Consider the following 16463-nt stretch of genomic DNA (forward strand, 5'->3'; position numbering starts at 1 on the left):
TGCACAACAGAACACACGCAGATTAACAAAAAGGGCAACCTAGGTAGAACTATCAAGTATGGAAACACAAAGGAGGAGGAACAGTTGTAAGCAGACCCTAGTGATTGGTACATGGAATGTGAGAGCCATGAATGAATGAAGGAGACAGAACTAGAGAGACAAAAGACCTTTACAAAGAAAACTACAGAACATTTCTGTGAGACACAATAAAAAACCTAAAGAAAATGGAAAAATGTTCCCTGTTCACGAATAGGAAGACTCAATATAGTAAAAATTACAATCTTATCAAAAGCAATCTACATGTTTAATACAGTCCAATACAGATACCAAACTGATTTTTCAAAGAGATAGAAAAGGCAACTGACAAGTTTATTTGGAAAGGAAAGGGACCGCAAATAAGCAAAGCACTTCTGAAAGACAAGAATGAAGTGGAAGGTATAGCACACTCCCTGATCTCAAAAACTACTACTACAAATAAAACACAAACAAAAAACAAAAAATCAAACAACCAACTACTACACAGCTGTAATAACAAAAACAGCATAGTATTGGTTACAGTGACAGACACATAGACCAATGGAACAGAATAGAGAACGCAGAAGTTAATCCATCTATCTGGTCAGACAAAGCTTCAGAATTCTTGTCTTCAAGGAACAACCTGTTCTTACCTTCTCTAGGACAAACTTGTTTGTTCTTCTTCTCTGACAGCAGACTTTCCCAATGGGATTTGTCTTTTAATTTCCTGGCTGCTGGTACCAAGAATGTTGATTGTGGAGCCAAGTAAACTAAAGATGTTAACAATCTCAGTCTCTTCACCATCTATCATGATGCTGCCAATTGGTGAGAATCCTTGTTTTCTTGACGTTGAACTTCAATCCATATTGAAGCCTGTAGTCCTTGACCTTCTGCAACAAGCACTTCAGATCCTCCTCTATTTCAGCAAGCAGGGTTGTGTCATCTGCATAACGCAGATTGTTGATGAATCTTCCTCCAATCCTGATGCCACATTTCTCCTCATAGAGCCCAGCGTCCCAGATAATCTGTTCTGAAGCTTCATCTGACATACTTTGGACATGTTGCAAGGCAGAACCGTCCTTGGAGAGGGACATCATGCTTGGGAGGGTGGAGAGACAATACAAGAGAAGAAGACCCTTGATGAGATAAGTTGATCCAGTGACTGGGGTAATGGGGGAGGTGTCAGAGACAGTAAGGTTGGCACAGGATAAAGCAGGGTTTAGGGCTGTTGTACATAGGGTTGGTATGAGTCGCAGGCGACTTGATGGCACATAACAACCACAACAACAAAAATCAACAGTCAACTGATATTCAACAAGGAAACAGAACCTTTCAAATGGGGAAACAACAGCTTCTTCAACAAATGTGAATGACTGTGAATGTGAATGTGAATGTGAATGAATGGCAATACCATTTCAAACAAGGATCTCATATAAGAAGTTTACAGAATCCTATAGGGCCTCCACAAGAAAAAGACTGATAACACAATTATAAAATGGTCAAAAGCATGGAATGACTTTTAACAGAGGAAGACATTTGGATAGCCAACAGACACATGAAGAAATACTCCAAATTACTGGCACTAAGAGAAATGCAAATCAAAACCATAACGAGACACCATCTTACCCCAGTAGCAGTGGTAAAGTTTAACAGGGCAGCAAGTAATAAATGCTGGACAGGATGTGGAGAGATAGGAACTCTTATACACTGTTGGTGGGATTATAAAATGGTACAACCACTCTGGTTAGTGGATAGAGAGGGGGAGGTGAAGGAATGGGAAAGGTTTTATGAGGACTTGATAAGATGGGGTATAATAGCCATATAACAATGGTAATTAATTATATAAAATATAGTGTATATGAATGATTATATAAAACACAAAATATATAAATAAGTATATGCCAAATGATAAGTTAAAAAATAAGAGAATTTCTATATTGACTCAAACTGAAAAGAGTAACTCAGAAGATTAGATAGAATTCATGAGGAAGAGTGGGCTTCTACTAGAAATATATCCTAAAGAAACTAGAACCACCACTGAAGCAGATGTATGCACACCCATATTTATTGCTGTGTTATTCACAACAGCAAAGAAATGGAAGCAACCCAAGTGCCCATCAACAAACAATTGGATAGAAAAACCATGGTACACTCACACAATGGAATATCATTCAGCACTGAAAAACAAGGAACTTGTAAAACATTAGCTGAGTGAAATATATCAGTAACAAAAGGATAAATACTGCCTAACACCACTGTTGTTATAAAACAGAATTGACATGGGGCTTAGGGGGAAACTAGGCAAATAGCAGATAGATAATGAACACTGCATTGGAACAGATGAAGGAAAGAACTGTCTAAAAGGAATATATGATTAGGCATTATTTGTATAACAACAGTTCAGAATAAGAGGTACATTGCAAAGTAGACTGAGGGAGGGACAGAGGAGGGATGAGGGAGGAAGTTCTGCAGCAATCAATGAAAAATCTAACTTTTCTGTAAACTTTCATTAAAATCACAATAAAAAATGTAAACAAAAAAGAAACTGTAAAAATAAACAAAAGAAAACCAAAATCCTTGCTCCTGAGTGCTGCATAGTATTCCATTGTATGAATGTGCCATAATTCTCAATCTATTTGTTGATTAATGGACATTTAGGCTGTTTCCATTTTCTTGTTACTATGAAAACGGCTGCTATAAACATCAGTGCACAAATGTTAAAAAAGGAAGAGTGGGTTTACGTTAATGGATAAAGAACAATTCAGAAAAAGTGAGAATGGTTAAGAACACATATGGCATTAAATTAAACGTATAGAAATTGGTATATAATCTGCTATGTAATTACTCAAAATGACAAAAAATTAATATAAATTCCTTAAAAATAAAACAAAAAAGAGAGAGACAATGGGAACAAATTTAGAGGCCCCAGAAAGGTAGAAATAGGCTTACAAGCATAGCCAAAAATGCATAACCTGGAGAGGATAAAATCAACAAAAGGGACCTTTTTAAATTCAAATCTCTGTGTGCATCAAAAATTTTCTCCAATAAGGTGAAAAGAATAACCACAGTTTTGGAAATACATTTGACAATGACCTTTCAGACAAGGGTTTCATAACTAATGTTTACAGAATTCCATAGGGCCTCTATAAGAAAAATATTGATAATCAAAAAGGCATTTGGATGGCCAAGAAACACATGAAGAAATGTTCAAAATCACTAGCAATCAGAGATATGCAAATGAAAACAATGAATTCTGCCAACACCATTTATTGAAGGGACTGTTGTTTCCTCATTTGATAGCTTATGTTTCTTATCAAATATCTGTTGACCATAGATAGTTGGGTTAATTTCTGAGTTCTCGATTTTGTTCCATTGGTCTATGTGTTTGTCATTGTACCTGTTCCATGCCGTTTGGGTTATTGCAGCTGTATAGTAGAGATTCTCAATTCAAACTTGTTTTTCAGAAGAGTTTTGCTTATTCGGGGTCTCTTCCCTCTCCAATTTGCTTGACAATTGCCTTTTCAATCTCCTTGAAAAATTAATTTGGTGTCTGTATTGGGATTGTGTTAACCATGTAGACTGCTTTTGGTAGGATTGTTATTTTTACTATATTAAGTCGTTCTATCCAACTGAGACACAAAGATTTGTATACCAATATTCATAGCAGTATTATTCACAATCTTAAGAACATGAAAACTGTCCAAATATCCAACCAAAATCGAATGGATTGAGAAAATGTGTGGTACATTCACATTATAGAACACCACGTAGCACTCAGAAGCAATGATTTTGTAAAAACACCACATAAACTTGGAAAAGAATTGAGAGCCTTATGCTGAGTAGACTAACGTAGTCTTACAAGGACAAATACTGCATAAGATTATTATTGTAAAAATAGAAAGATAAATAATAAAATATGTATGTGGGTCCAGGGAGAGGAAAGGGGTAGGAGTAGAGAAGTGAGGGTAGGCAGAAAAGAAATCATGGGATTGCACTATTTATGGGTGAAGGGAGGGTGTAAATGAAATGAGAAATATCCAGCAGAGACCTGAAAAGACATGGTAATGGTGAGTATAGTTCAATGGTGATAAATTTTATAAAACATAATGTTTGGGAATGACTGTATGAAACACAATGTGTGATACATAATATTATGTTTATTTTGTATGCAAACCAATAGAATTTTTTTTAATGAGATGACGTCTCACTCCAGAAACAGCATCAAAGTTTTAACAACACAGGAAACAATAAATGTTGGAGAGAATGTGGAGAGATTGGAATTTTTTTTTTAAATCCATAGAGCTTCCAGGGAGAAGACTCAGTAAGAGGTTCTCAGAGAACTTCCAGTATCTACGCACGAGAGGTCCTCATTAAGATTGACTATGGTGGCTTTGCAGACACCATTGCCTCAGCAGTACAGTTGTTTGCTACGCTCGCCCCAGCCGTGGTCAATCCCATCGTGTACTTCGACATCACCACTGGTGGTGAACCTTTAGGCCACGTTTCCTTCGAGCTGTTTGCAGATAAAGTCCCAAAGACAGCAGAAAACTTCTGTGCTCTGAGTACTGGGGAGAAAGAATTTGGTTACAAGGGTTCCTACTTTCACAGGATCATTCCTGCGTTTATGAGCCAGGATGGAGACTTCACACACCATAATGATACTGGTGGAAAGGCCATCTAGAGGGAGAAGTTTGATGATGAGAACTTCATCCTGAAGCACACAGTTCCTGGCATCCTGTCCATGGCAAATGTTGGACCCAATACAAATGGTTCCCAGTTTTCTATCTGTACTGCTCACACTGAATGTTTGGATGGCAAGGTGAAAAAAGGCATGAACATTGTGGAAGCAATGGAGCGCTTCGGGTCCAGGAATGGCAAGACCAGCAAGAAGATCACCATTGCTGACTGTGGACAACTCTAATGATGATCTGTATTTCATGTTTTCCCTTAATCACCACATCATTCCTTCTACAGCTCCAGAGATCACCCTGTGACCTTCAGTATGCTTGCAGTACCTTTATGCTCTTGCCACAGTTCTTTGGGTTCCATGTTTCCTATTTCTTTCCAAGGTAAGCAGGATTGCAGACTTAAATTTAAGACAGAAATAAAAACTAAACAACAAGAACAAAAAGATTGACTGTGGCGACTTGTGTGAGGATCTGAAGGTGAGGATCAGCCATGGGGAAAAGGAGAGGAAGGTCTGAAGTAGGGAACCATCTTTCCAGCTGTCCATAAAGAGAACCAGGAAGAAGGAAAAAAAGACTCAACTATCAGGGCCTTGTGGAGACCAAAGCTAAAAAGAGAGAAGACTTCACAAGAAGGAAGGAGTGAGTTGTGATCCAAGGTTTACTCTATTACGTACATGAAAATATGTGTACATCTCCCACCTTTACTTCCAGTTGTTATGTCCCTGTCCTTTCCAGCTTCCATGTATTTAAACATTTAAGCCTGAATACACATACACAGACTCCTGCACATTGAACAATTGGGCCTTGAGTGTTCCCCAGGGCTTTGTCCTGGTTTGTTGTTGTTGTTGTTATATGCCATAAAGTCACTTGCGACTCACAGCAACCCTATGTACAAGAGCTCTAAATGCTGTTCTATCCTGTGCCAACCTAGCCATCTCAAACGCACTTTCCTTATTACTTTTCATATCAATATTAACTCTCATAATTGCCTCAATTCCTGGTCGTCTCCCATACTTTCTAGATGCCACCCACATGCTTACACTCGACTTGTCCTTGACATTTCACACATCACAAATCATTTCATTTTCTAAGCACTATTGATTCTGCTTTCTCAATTAGGCATTGGAGTAAGCTTTTTTGTTTTGTTTCTACCATTCCTTCCTTTGGGGCTACTTTCATTCCTCACATAGACTATATTGCAGAAATTTCCTAAATTATTTCAATGTTTTATAATCTGTATCTCTGCATTATAGAGGGAGCTCTAGTGGTGTAGGGTGCAGAGAGCTAACACTGCTGAACCAAAGGCCATGCTTTTCTGGTGGTTTGAGTCCACCAGTGACTCCAAGGGCAATCTCCTCCACGACAGTTTCCTCCAAGAGGATTTACAGTCTTCCTCGCAAAACCACTGGAGGGTTAGCTCTGAATTGGTTCTTATTCGAGTGCAATGAATTTAATCATTATAACCCTAAGAACATAGTTTGTTGGGTTTTTAAAAAAATCTTCTTTAGCATGGAAACTTCACACTTTATTATTAAAGTGGAGACAATGGTATCATAAAACTCAGACACCCAACACCTAGCTTTTAAAATTTGCAACAATTGTCCACTATCAGTGGGATATTTGAAAGCAAATTCCAGACATTATATCATCTAAATTTACCTCAGCATCTAGACTATGAGGCCTTTTTGAAAAAAAGAAAACATAATCATAATATCATGTCTGAAAAGTTTAATAACTCTATAATAATCACATAATATTTGGAAGCAGGAATGGCATCCACTTCCTAAATAACATGCCTCTGGAAACTCTATGAAATTTGAGAAAATAGTTACAGAAAGGCTTTAGGTCTTTTCGCTATGAGTTGTGCTTGACTCCATAGCAATCAACAAAAATAAACAATCCATACCTGTTTTTTCTTTATTTTATGCTGATTTATTTCCAAAGTTCGAATACTTATGCAATGCTGGTGGGATCATAAAATGGTACAACCACTATGAAAGGCATTTGGGCATTTCCTCAAAAAGCTGAGTGTAGAAATCCCAAATGACCCAGATATTGTACTGCTAGGAATATTTCCCAAAGAAATCAGAACTGAGACATAAACAGAGATATTTACACCTATGTTCATAGCAGAATTATTCACAATAGCAAGAAAATGGAAAACAGCCCAAATGCCCAGAAATAATGGTACATTCAAACAATTGAATATGATGCAGCACTAAGGAACAATGATTTTGTAAAATACTACACAACCTAGGAGAGACTAGAAAGCATCATGCAGAGTAAATAACTCAATCCCATAAAGACAAATATTACATAAAACCACTGTTGTGAAAATAAGAGGATAACTGGGCAACTTACGTATGTTGTTGTTGTTGTTGTTGTTGTTGTTATGTGCCATCAAGTTGCCTACGGCTCACAGCGACCCTCTGTACAACATCCATAAACCCTGCTCTATCCTGTGCCAATCTTATTGTCTCTGACACAGCTACGCCCATAACCCCAGTCACTGAGTCAATCCACCTCATCGAGGGTTTTCCTCTTTTACACTCTCCCTCCACCCTCCCAAGCATGATGTCCCTCTCTAAGGACTGGTCTCTCCTTGCAACATGTCCAAAGTATGTCAGACAAAGCTTCAGGATCCTTGCCTCCAAGGAACAGCCTGGCTTCACCCTCTCCAGGATGAACTTGTTTGTTCTTCTATATTCAATACTCTTCTCCAACACCACAGCTCAAAGGCATCCATTCTCCTTTCATCCTTAGTCATAGTCCAGTTTTCTGGTGGATGAGGCGCACCTTAGTCTCCAGACTGACATCATTATGTATAAATATTCAAAAAGGAAAGGAGACAAAAGAGGGAGCAGGTAAAAGGGAAGGAGGAAAGCAGTGGGATAACAGAGACTGGCTGAGGAGGAGGTGAAGGAATGGGAAATATTCAATGAGGACTTAAAAAGAAGGGGTGATAATTGGTGTAGGTCAATGGTAATTAGCTATTTAAAATACACTGTATATGAATGATTATATTAAATACAATGTACATTAATGAAGCACAATGTACATGAATGATTATATGAAAACCACTATTTTTTTAAATAGTGAGAATAATCAGAAAGTGTTCATGAAGCAATGAAGACGTAGCTGTAGGAAACAGAAGTCGACATGTCTATACTTGTGAAGTTGGCCTGCATAGTTTTTCATAGTGTCATATTTTTCTTTTTTACTGGTTTTGATTTATTCATTCCTATGCATTTGTTTAGGAATACAATTCATTACAATTGATCAATGCTATTTTTCACAAAGTCTCATCAAATGCTCACTGTACCTTTTCTATCTCTTCATCTTGCCCATTCACTAATGTCTGTAGCCCAGCAATTTTTTAATACTTTCTTTCTCCCTCACTCCTCTCTCTTTTTCTCCCTTTGTCCCTCCCCATTTGATCAGTTATGCATGTCCTGGCATAGTCACATTCTTCCTTAGTTATTAATATCAACTTCAAGGTACTCCCTGGAAGCAAAGATGGCAAACTTTCATCTCATATATTTTGGGCATGTTGCTTCAGAAAGGCTGTTTCTTGGAAAGGGACATAATGTTTGGAAAGATGGGGGATTATCAGAAGAGAAGAAAACCCTCAAGGAGATGGATTGACATAGCGACTGCAGCAATGGGCTCACGTGTATCAGAGATGGTGAGGATGGCACAGGATAGGACAGGGCTCAGATCTATTGTGCAGAATCACTGTGAGTCATACTCATCTAGACAGCACATAATACCAACAACTGGCAAACAGTCGGATTCATGAGAGAAAGAATCATCTCTGGATTGTCTGTCATCATTGTATCTTCAGTGCCTGATGCACTGTAAGCACTCATTAAGTATTTATTGAATAGATACATTCATGCATAAGTGAATGAATGAACAAATGAATGTTAAGTGATAGATGGAAGACTACGCCAGTTGGCCCTGCATGTCAGATGAAGGACTGTAGACTTGATAGAGTTGAAGAGCAAGCCAATGGAGGGGTTTTGAGCAAGCTAGGGCAATGGACGTAGGAATGTAAAGGTAAACATAAGGGCTATTTCAATGTAGGAATCAATAATACATGCACTCTCTCCTGTGCACTCTCTGTCCCAGTCATCCCCTGACATATATTTTTCCACCAGCTGAAGGCTCTGTCATAACACCAGTTTAATACAGGGTAAAAAAATGTGAAGAAACTATGAACCAAAATAAAAAGAACTATTTCTATGTTTTCTGGAAAGCCCAACAGTGTTACACAAATATTCCATAGTCTCAAAGATCTCCTCTTTCCTTTATTTGTTTTCCCTACACAAAACCCCACTTTGCTTTGTGGATTTTTTTTTCTAAATATTTCTAGTTTGGCAAAATTTAATTGCCTATTTGGGATGAGGTCCCTTAAGCTCTGTAAGGTTAATTATTTCTTCCTGGTGATGATCAGAAACTTTGAACTCTCCTCATGAGATAAATGTCCTGGTGGCACTTTGAAAGTTCAACTTATTTAAGATACCATGCAGCTCATCAACTTACTTGCTGCATTTGGAATTGATTCTGGAAGAGAAATGGACCCCAGATATCATAAGTAGGTTGAGGATGCGAGATTTATAGATTTAGTTCAGAGTAAAACAGGTTCCCAGAGTTAGGGCTTTGGTAACAGCCTCCACATAAACATAGAGATAGATGGACTTGAGCCTAGTTCAGGAGCAGAGGAGATGTGGTGTCATTTCTACAAATAAAACTATTCCATGAAAGGGAGGTTTTAACTAAGTATATTTTCTAGATAAGTGAGGTGTCACCGAAGGGGTATGTGGGGGGGGGGCCCAGTGGCATTAAAATGCTTTTGAAATGCCTCAGCTCATTTTCTAGCTTTTGCAGTTAGAGGAAATTGTCATTAGCTCGTTTGCAGACTGAAGAATGCACAGAATATGGGAAGCATCAGATTGTACATTTTCACACTCTAGTTTTTGAGGAAACTCTGGTGGCTTAGTGATAAGGCACTGTGCTGCCAACCCAAAGATACATTGTTCTAATCCACTCCTGGCTCCGCCGGAGAAAGATGAACAATCTTCTTCCACGCAATTTACAACCTCTGAAAGGCTGCCGGAGGGTCAGCTATGAATCAGTTCTAACTTGACAGCATGTAACAACACCGTTTTGAGTCAGGTATGTACAGATTCCGGGTAATCCCCTGGAAGTCATTCAATTTCATTTAAAGCCCTGAGTATAGCATGCTTATTAACTTTTACTTATTTTTTGCGGGGGGGGTGGGGTGGGGTGGGAAGACAATTTGTTTTAGTCAGGTTCCGATTTAACAGAGAGAAGATAATAGGTCGGTAAATATTGCCAAGAGGCAAAATCTGTCTGAAAGTGTTTCTGCTGTTGCTAGGTGCTGTCAAGTCACCTATGACACACGGCACCCCTGTGAACAACAGAGGTGAGCCCTGTCCTATCCCGCACCACCCTCATCACCCCGCTCACACCTGAGCCCTTTGCTGCAGTCACTATGTCCATCCAGCACGTCGAGGGTCTTCCTCTCTTTCACTGACCCTCCTCTGCCTTTCCAAGCATGATGTTTCTCTCCAAGGAATAGCCTGTCCTAGTAACAAGTGAGTCAAAGCTTTGTCATCCTTACCTCCAAGGAGCATTTTAGTTGTACCCTCTCCAAGAGGTTTTGAGGGGTTTTTGTTTGGTTTATTTGTTTGTTTGTTTGGGTTTTTTCCCCTTGTTGTTATTTTTATTTTGTTTTGTTTGTTTTGTTTTGGCAGGTTATGGGATATTCAGTACTCTTCTCCAACACCAGAGCTAAAAGCATCAGTTCTTTTAACATCCTTATTCACATTGAGCTTTCAGATGAACAGCAAGTGATTGAAAAGAGCATGGCCTGGATCAGGTGCACCTTAGTATTCAAACTGACATCATTGCTCTTCAGCAATTTAAAGAGGTCCCTGGCAGAAATGACCTAAAGATCTTCACACAATACATTAAGATGACCTCAACCGTACATATGCACATCCGTATCCTCCATATCCACATCTGGGGGACGGGGAAACTGAATAAAGATGTATGAGGATCAAATGTCAGGGAAAGGAAAGTCTAACCAAGAGATTAACTAATTTAATTAGATATCCTGGTAAAGATCACAAACAAAAGAGTGAGGTAATGGACATTTTCACCTAGTTTAAAAGAATTTTCTTTTCTTTCATCTAGGCATTTGAGTTTGAACAAAGCAAGGATAGTTTTGTGGTTTGGGTTTTTTCCCTTTTTTTATTATTAACTTTAATGAATGTTTACAGAGACTTTGGATTTCTATTCACTCATTGTTGCATTTTTCTCCCTGCCTACCCTCTCCAAATTCATTCTTCTTTTTGAAAAGTAAAAGAAAAATTCTTTCATTGTTATACAGTCCCTTCCCCCAAGTCCACTCCATTATGCAGCCTTCATTCTGGACTCTTGTCATGGTAATAATGTCTAATCTTATATTGCTTTTAAACAGCTCTCTCCCTCATCTTGTTCAGAGGGTCTGCTGTGAGATTGTCGTAGTGCCAAATGTGACAACTGCTGAGAGTTCTTCTGAACAGTCCCATTCTGCTCCATCTACTGGTGTTGGAAAAGGGCCTCCAATGGTAAGTAGGTAACAGGATTGTGCTTTAATTGCTTTCCGTTGCTCCCTTTTTCAGACCTTTAACCATATCTCTGTCAGGAATAATCTCTACAAAGTCAAGTGGCAGGTCTTAGTTGGGAAGGGAGTTAGGCTGCATACATATTATGACGTAACAGGACTAAGATGTGAAACAGGGTGGCCAGCCTTTGCCAGGAATTGTGTAATGGTAAGTGTAGGATAAGTCAATCAACAATCTTTGGGGAGCAAGGCTCAGACCAAATGAAGAATGGGTTCCTCAATATAGATGCTGAGTAGACTTTAATTGTGAGAGGGAGATAATCATCAATTTTAGTTCTGTAGGTCTAACTATAGTATTAATGGCACCAAAGTCATGGGTTCAATCTTGATCTCAGTCAGTAAATTTGGTACCATTAAAAACAAAACACGGTCCCCTAGTCATAGATTGATCCCCAAATTTTGATCAAACAGTTCATCAGTTTGTATTTCTGGACTTGTAAGAGAGTAAAAGGGAGGCTTCTATACACTCTTTTTCATTATTGGAGGAGCAAAATTCACCTTGCCGCTTCTTAATAATAATCATTTCTGTGTCTGAAAGTGGGGCGGGGGAAGAATAATAGTTTCATGTGAGGAGAGAACATCCATTAATCAACATATAATATTTAACAATAGCATCATTATGTTTCTTAGAGTTGTAAGCGCTTCAAAACATCGAGTATCAGTAAAAAAAGACTCTTAAGGAGATGAGTTGACATAGTGATCGAACAATGGGCTAAAAATACCCAGTGGCTATGTTCAAAACTAAGACCAAAAACAATGGATATTGTGAGTAAGCCGCAGATTTGAGCACGAGTTCCAACTGCTGTCCACAGGGTTACAATGAGTCAAAATCGACTCCATAGCACCTGACAACAGGAACAACAGACATCTTTAAATAGCGCAGGAGTCAGCAGTCCATTTCTAGGCAGACCAAGTCCATCCTCCCAAATGCAGTCAGATTATCATCTTTCCAGATATTCAACTGTGATTGGCCCATGTGCACAGAATTAGGAGTTAAATACAGACCATTCCGAAATTTTTAAACTATAACTACACTGACTTCGGGAGGTCCGGTGGCATAGTCCGTACAGAGCTGCACTGCTAACGCAGAGGTGGTGTTTCTCTGGTGACTGGAATCCACCAGCAGCCCCGGGAGAAAAGATCGACAATCTCCTCTCGTGTGATTTACACTTGCGAAAACCTGCTGGAGGTTCAGCTATGAGTCGCTTCCAGTTCGATGGCAATGAGCTTAAGAGGTACGGGTTTGTTAAATTTTTTTTTTTTAGTATTCTATCTTGAAATTTAAATATAAAAGACTCTTTTTTTCATATAACCACTTGACTCATCTTTCCATTTTCCGTCTACGGAGACAATGATCTCAATTTTCACTTGATGACGATACTCCAGGGCAAAACCTCTTCCTCAAGGTTCCAAGATAAGTGAAGGTAAAACCATCATTATTTACCTCAAACTGAGAACATTCCTTTGACAGCAAGTCGCCTTTCCCTTCATCATTTACATGTGTTGACCACTCCACATATAACATCATTCACTCAATCTCATTGTCATGAAGTCAGAATCAACTCATAGCTGACCCTCCGGCGGCTGTAAATTGCATTGGAGAAGATTATCCAATTTTGTTTTCTCCCACTGAGTCACCATTTTTGTGTTGGCAGCACAACTTTTTACCCACTGGACCATCAGAGATCCCCTAAAAATCACATACGCCCATATCAATAGATTTACCATCCTTGTGTTACTAACCTGTCTAAGAGTTTAGGCAGGTGCTTAATGAATGGCCTACATTGATAGGTTAGTTGGTGACCAAAACAGGGAAAGGAGGAGTTATCGAATCTTCTTAGCTAAAGACTTTTAAGGACCAAGTAGTCTCTCGTCTCAGAGATGGTTAGAGAAACACTGTTCCCTATCAAAACCCCATATCTGATTTATAAGCCTCTCCAGTAACAGTGAGAAATATAGTAGACTATTTTGTGGAGTGTCAAAAATGGTTTTGTTTTTGTTCTATTTTCAATCAATCTAAGGTAAATCAGAGTATCTTGGGATGTGAGAACTAAAGGGTATCTTCGAGATCCTGGATTTTAATTTTAACATTATCATTTAGGCCACATCCAGAGGAAAACCCTGTTTGGAAACACCTAGTAAGTGAGTAGCAGAATTCTCAGGAAGAGGATAGGAAAGAAGGAAGAGTCAGTCTCATGAAGGAGCACGTAGATATTTTAAAGAATGTTTGGCTTATGCACAAAAATGTCAAGGGGAGAGACAGATGGAAAGAGACAGATGAAAAAATTGTCTTTCAGTAAGGAATAGCTAAAGAGCTCCATTCACCCATTCATTCAGGATATACTGAACACCTCCTACCAGGCACTATTCTATGTGTGCTGTATATAATGATGAACAAAACAGCCAAAATCCCCTGCTCTCATTGAGTTTATATTGTAGCTGCGAGAGATAATCAAGAAACACAATTATTAATAAACTATAATGTTCATTATATGCAACTCACATGGTGTACTCAACTCATTGTTGTTGAGTCGTAACCAATGATTCAAAGGCTGTAGTCCATCTTTCTCCTATAGGATCACTGGTGAACTTGAACTGCCAGAAAGGCGTGGCCCTTGGATTAGCAGCACAACTCTCCTAGGGCACCAGAACAGTGTGCCACATAGTAATAATTCTAAGGAGAGGGGGGAGTTAAAAGGGGGGATTTAAAATGTTAGGGGCTAGAAAGGAAGCTTCAAGCACGTTGATGCAGAATATATTCATTAAGAAGGTGCCTTGTAAATAAAGATATGGAGAAAGCAAGATCTAGGGAGGAAAGCATTTCATGGATATGAAACAACACAACTGAAGTCTCTGAGGAAGGGGTATGCTTTGTGTGTTTGAGTCAAGAAGTTGGTGGGACTGGAGCAAAGTGAGACAGTGAGAGGACAGTAGGAACTGAAGTTAGAGAGGTAACATGCAGGCAAAGTTTACAAAGCCTCATGGCTCATAAGAAAAAGGATTAGAGCTTAATGTGGTTGAAACCGGAAGCTATTGACATTTTTTAAAGGAAGAGTGACCTGATTTGATTTACAATTTAACTTAATCACTTGAAATAAATGGAGGCAAGTCAGAGAAAGGGAAACAAATACTGAAGTTACGTATAGTTAAAAAAAAAGGAACAACAACAACAACAAAAAAAACCCAAAACAACCTCAAAGCAAAAGCAAGTGCAAGAGAAGTAGATTCTGAAAAATACTCATGACTGACTGGGACTTTGTATATTCATTTTATATTTTTGTGCAGTCCCAGTGTTTCAGGTGCTAGGGTTATATCAGTAGACAAAGCCTAAATTCCCTTCTTTAGACAAATTTCCATTTGAGTGGGAGACAAATAATAAACAGGAAATCAAATAAACAGACTAATTTCTTATGTTGGAACACACCATAATGAGGCTAGAACAAAGAGCCTTATTAGATTTGTCACTGACGTCTTCTCCTTACTTGTGGAAGCATTGGCTTTTCACAGTCCTAAGAGCTCTGGTGGCATAACACATTGCATGTTGGGCTGCTAATCGAAAGGTAGACTGTTCCAGTGTGTCAGCTATTCCAAGCAGCGAAGTCTCCTCCCAAAAAGATGGACAGTCTCAGAAACCAGTGGAGGGCTGCTACGAACTAGAATCAACATGATGACAATAGGTTCGGTTTTGGTTTTATCTGAAGCTTAGCAACCACAGCAGAAGCCGAAACAGAATTTGAACAGGGGTTATTAGCAGAGGTTTCCGTAGATTACAAAGACTCCATGAACTACTCCATTTAAATAATATTAGTTCGAACAAAAAGGCACATTTGCACCTATTCTGGTATATGCTGGCACTGTGGGGAAATGGAGGTCAGTGCAATAAGCACTTAAAAAGGGCAATGTTTTAGCTACATCGCTCTATCTCCCAGAATGTAGCCTTGTTTTGTTATTTTCATTTTTGTGCCAGTTTATCTGAGCCATCTGGTTAATTCAGTTGACTTTAAGTTTAACATGAGCTAATAGTTTCTAATTACTCCTTATGTTTTTTTCAGGCTTTTCTTTTTTTTTAATTTGTTTTTATTTTATATTGATTTGCATATAAAATTGGTATAGTTTCACACATTCCTTCATTCACATTTTGTTTCATACAATCATTCCAGGATATTGTGTTTTCTAAAATGAATCATCATTGATTTATGCCCACTATTATTCCATATTTTCTATTTTTGTGATGGAGTTAGGAGATTTGAGCTGACTTGGGCAGATCTGTATTGGAAAATGAAGAAAAAGTAAGAAAGGCAGGAAAATGCCTTACCTGGTCTCTTACCTTAGTTGGGAATAATTATTCAAGAAGGCATCTGATTGAGGAGAACTGGAAATTTATATCTATGTATTTTCAGTCTTCTGTGTCCACAGGTCCTGAATTCTTTAATTCAACCAATCTTTGTTTAAAAAAAATACTATGAGAAGAAGAAGAAGAAGAAGAAGAATTAAAAGGGGATTTTTACATTATAAGTAATGTTAATTTAAAGTATATAGCTTGGAGGCAAGGATTCTGGGGCTTCGTCTGACATACTTTGGACATGTTGGAAGAAGAGACAGGTCTTTGGAGAGGGACATCATGCTTGGGAGGGTGGAGGGACAGCGCAGGAGGGGAAGACCCTCTATGAGGTGGACTGAGTCAGTGACTTGGGTAATCAGGATGGGTGTGTCAGAGACAATGAGATTGGCACAGGATAGAGCACGGTTTAGGGCTGTTGTGCATAGGGTCCCTGTGAGTCGCAAACGACTCGACGGCACATAACAACAACAACAACAACAACAAGGGAATGTGTGTATGCTATATACAAATATTGAGAAATTTTATATAGGGCCGTTGAGCATCCGTGATTTTACCATCCACAAAGAATCCTGGGACCAATATCCTGTGGAAACTGAAGAACAACTATGACTATTTTCAAAAACTAGGAAACTAATTTGTTTTTCCAGTTTTTCAGCTTTACTTAGGTTCTCAGTTTGGATCTTTCATTTATGTTCTATATCTTTCAAAAAGGGCAAAATTCATA

General features: G+C 38.6%; 1 pseudogene; it reads left to right on the forward strand.

Moving 5' to 3' along the window:
• LOC102853796 overlaps window positions 1-4936 on the forward strand; it is a 37614-nt pseudogene extending 32678 nt beyond the window's left edge.
• The last annotated feature ends 11527 nt before the right edge of the window (window positions 4937-16463 follow it).

Source organism: Elephantulus edwardii, unplaced genomic scaffold (genome assembly GCF_000299155.1).
Source record: "Elephantulus edwardii isolate Elephantulus edwardi_28Jun2011 unplaced genomic scaffold, EleEdw1.0 scaffold00016, whole genome shotgun sequence".
In the NCBI taxonomy this organism is placed as follows: domain Eukaryota; kingdom Metazoa; phylum Chordata; class Mammalia; order Macroscelidea; family Macroscelididae; genus Elephantulus; species Elephantulus edwardii.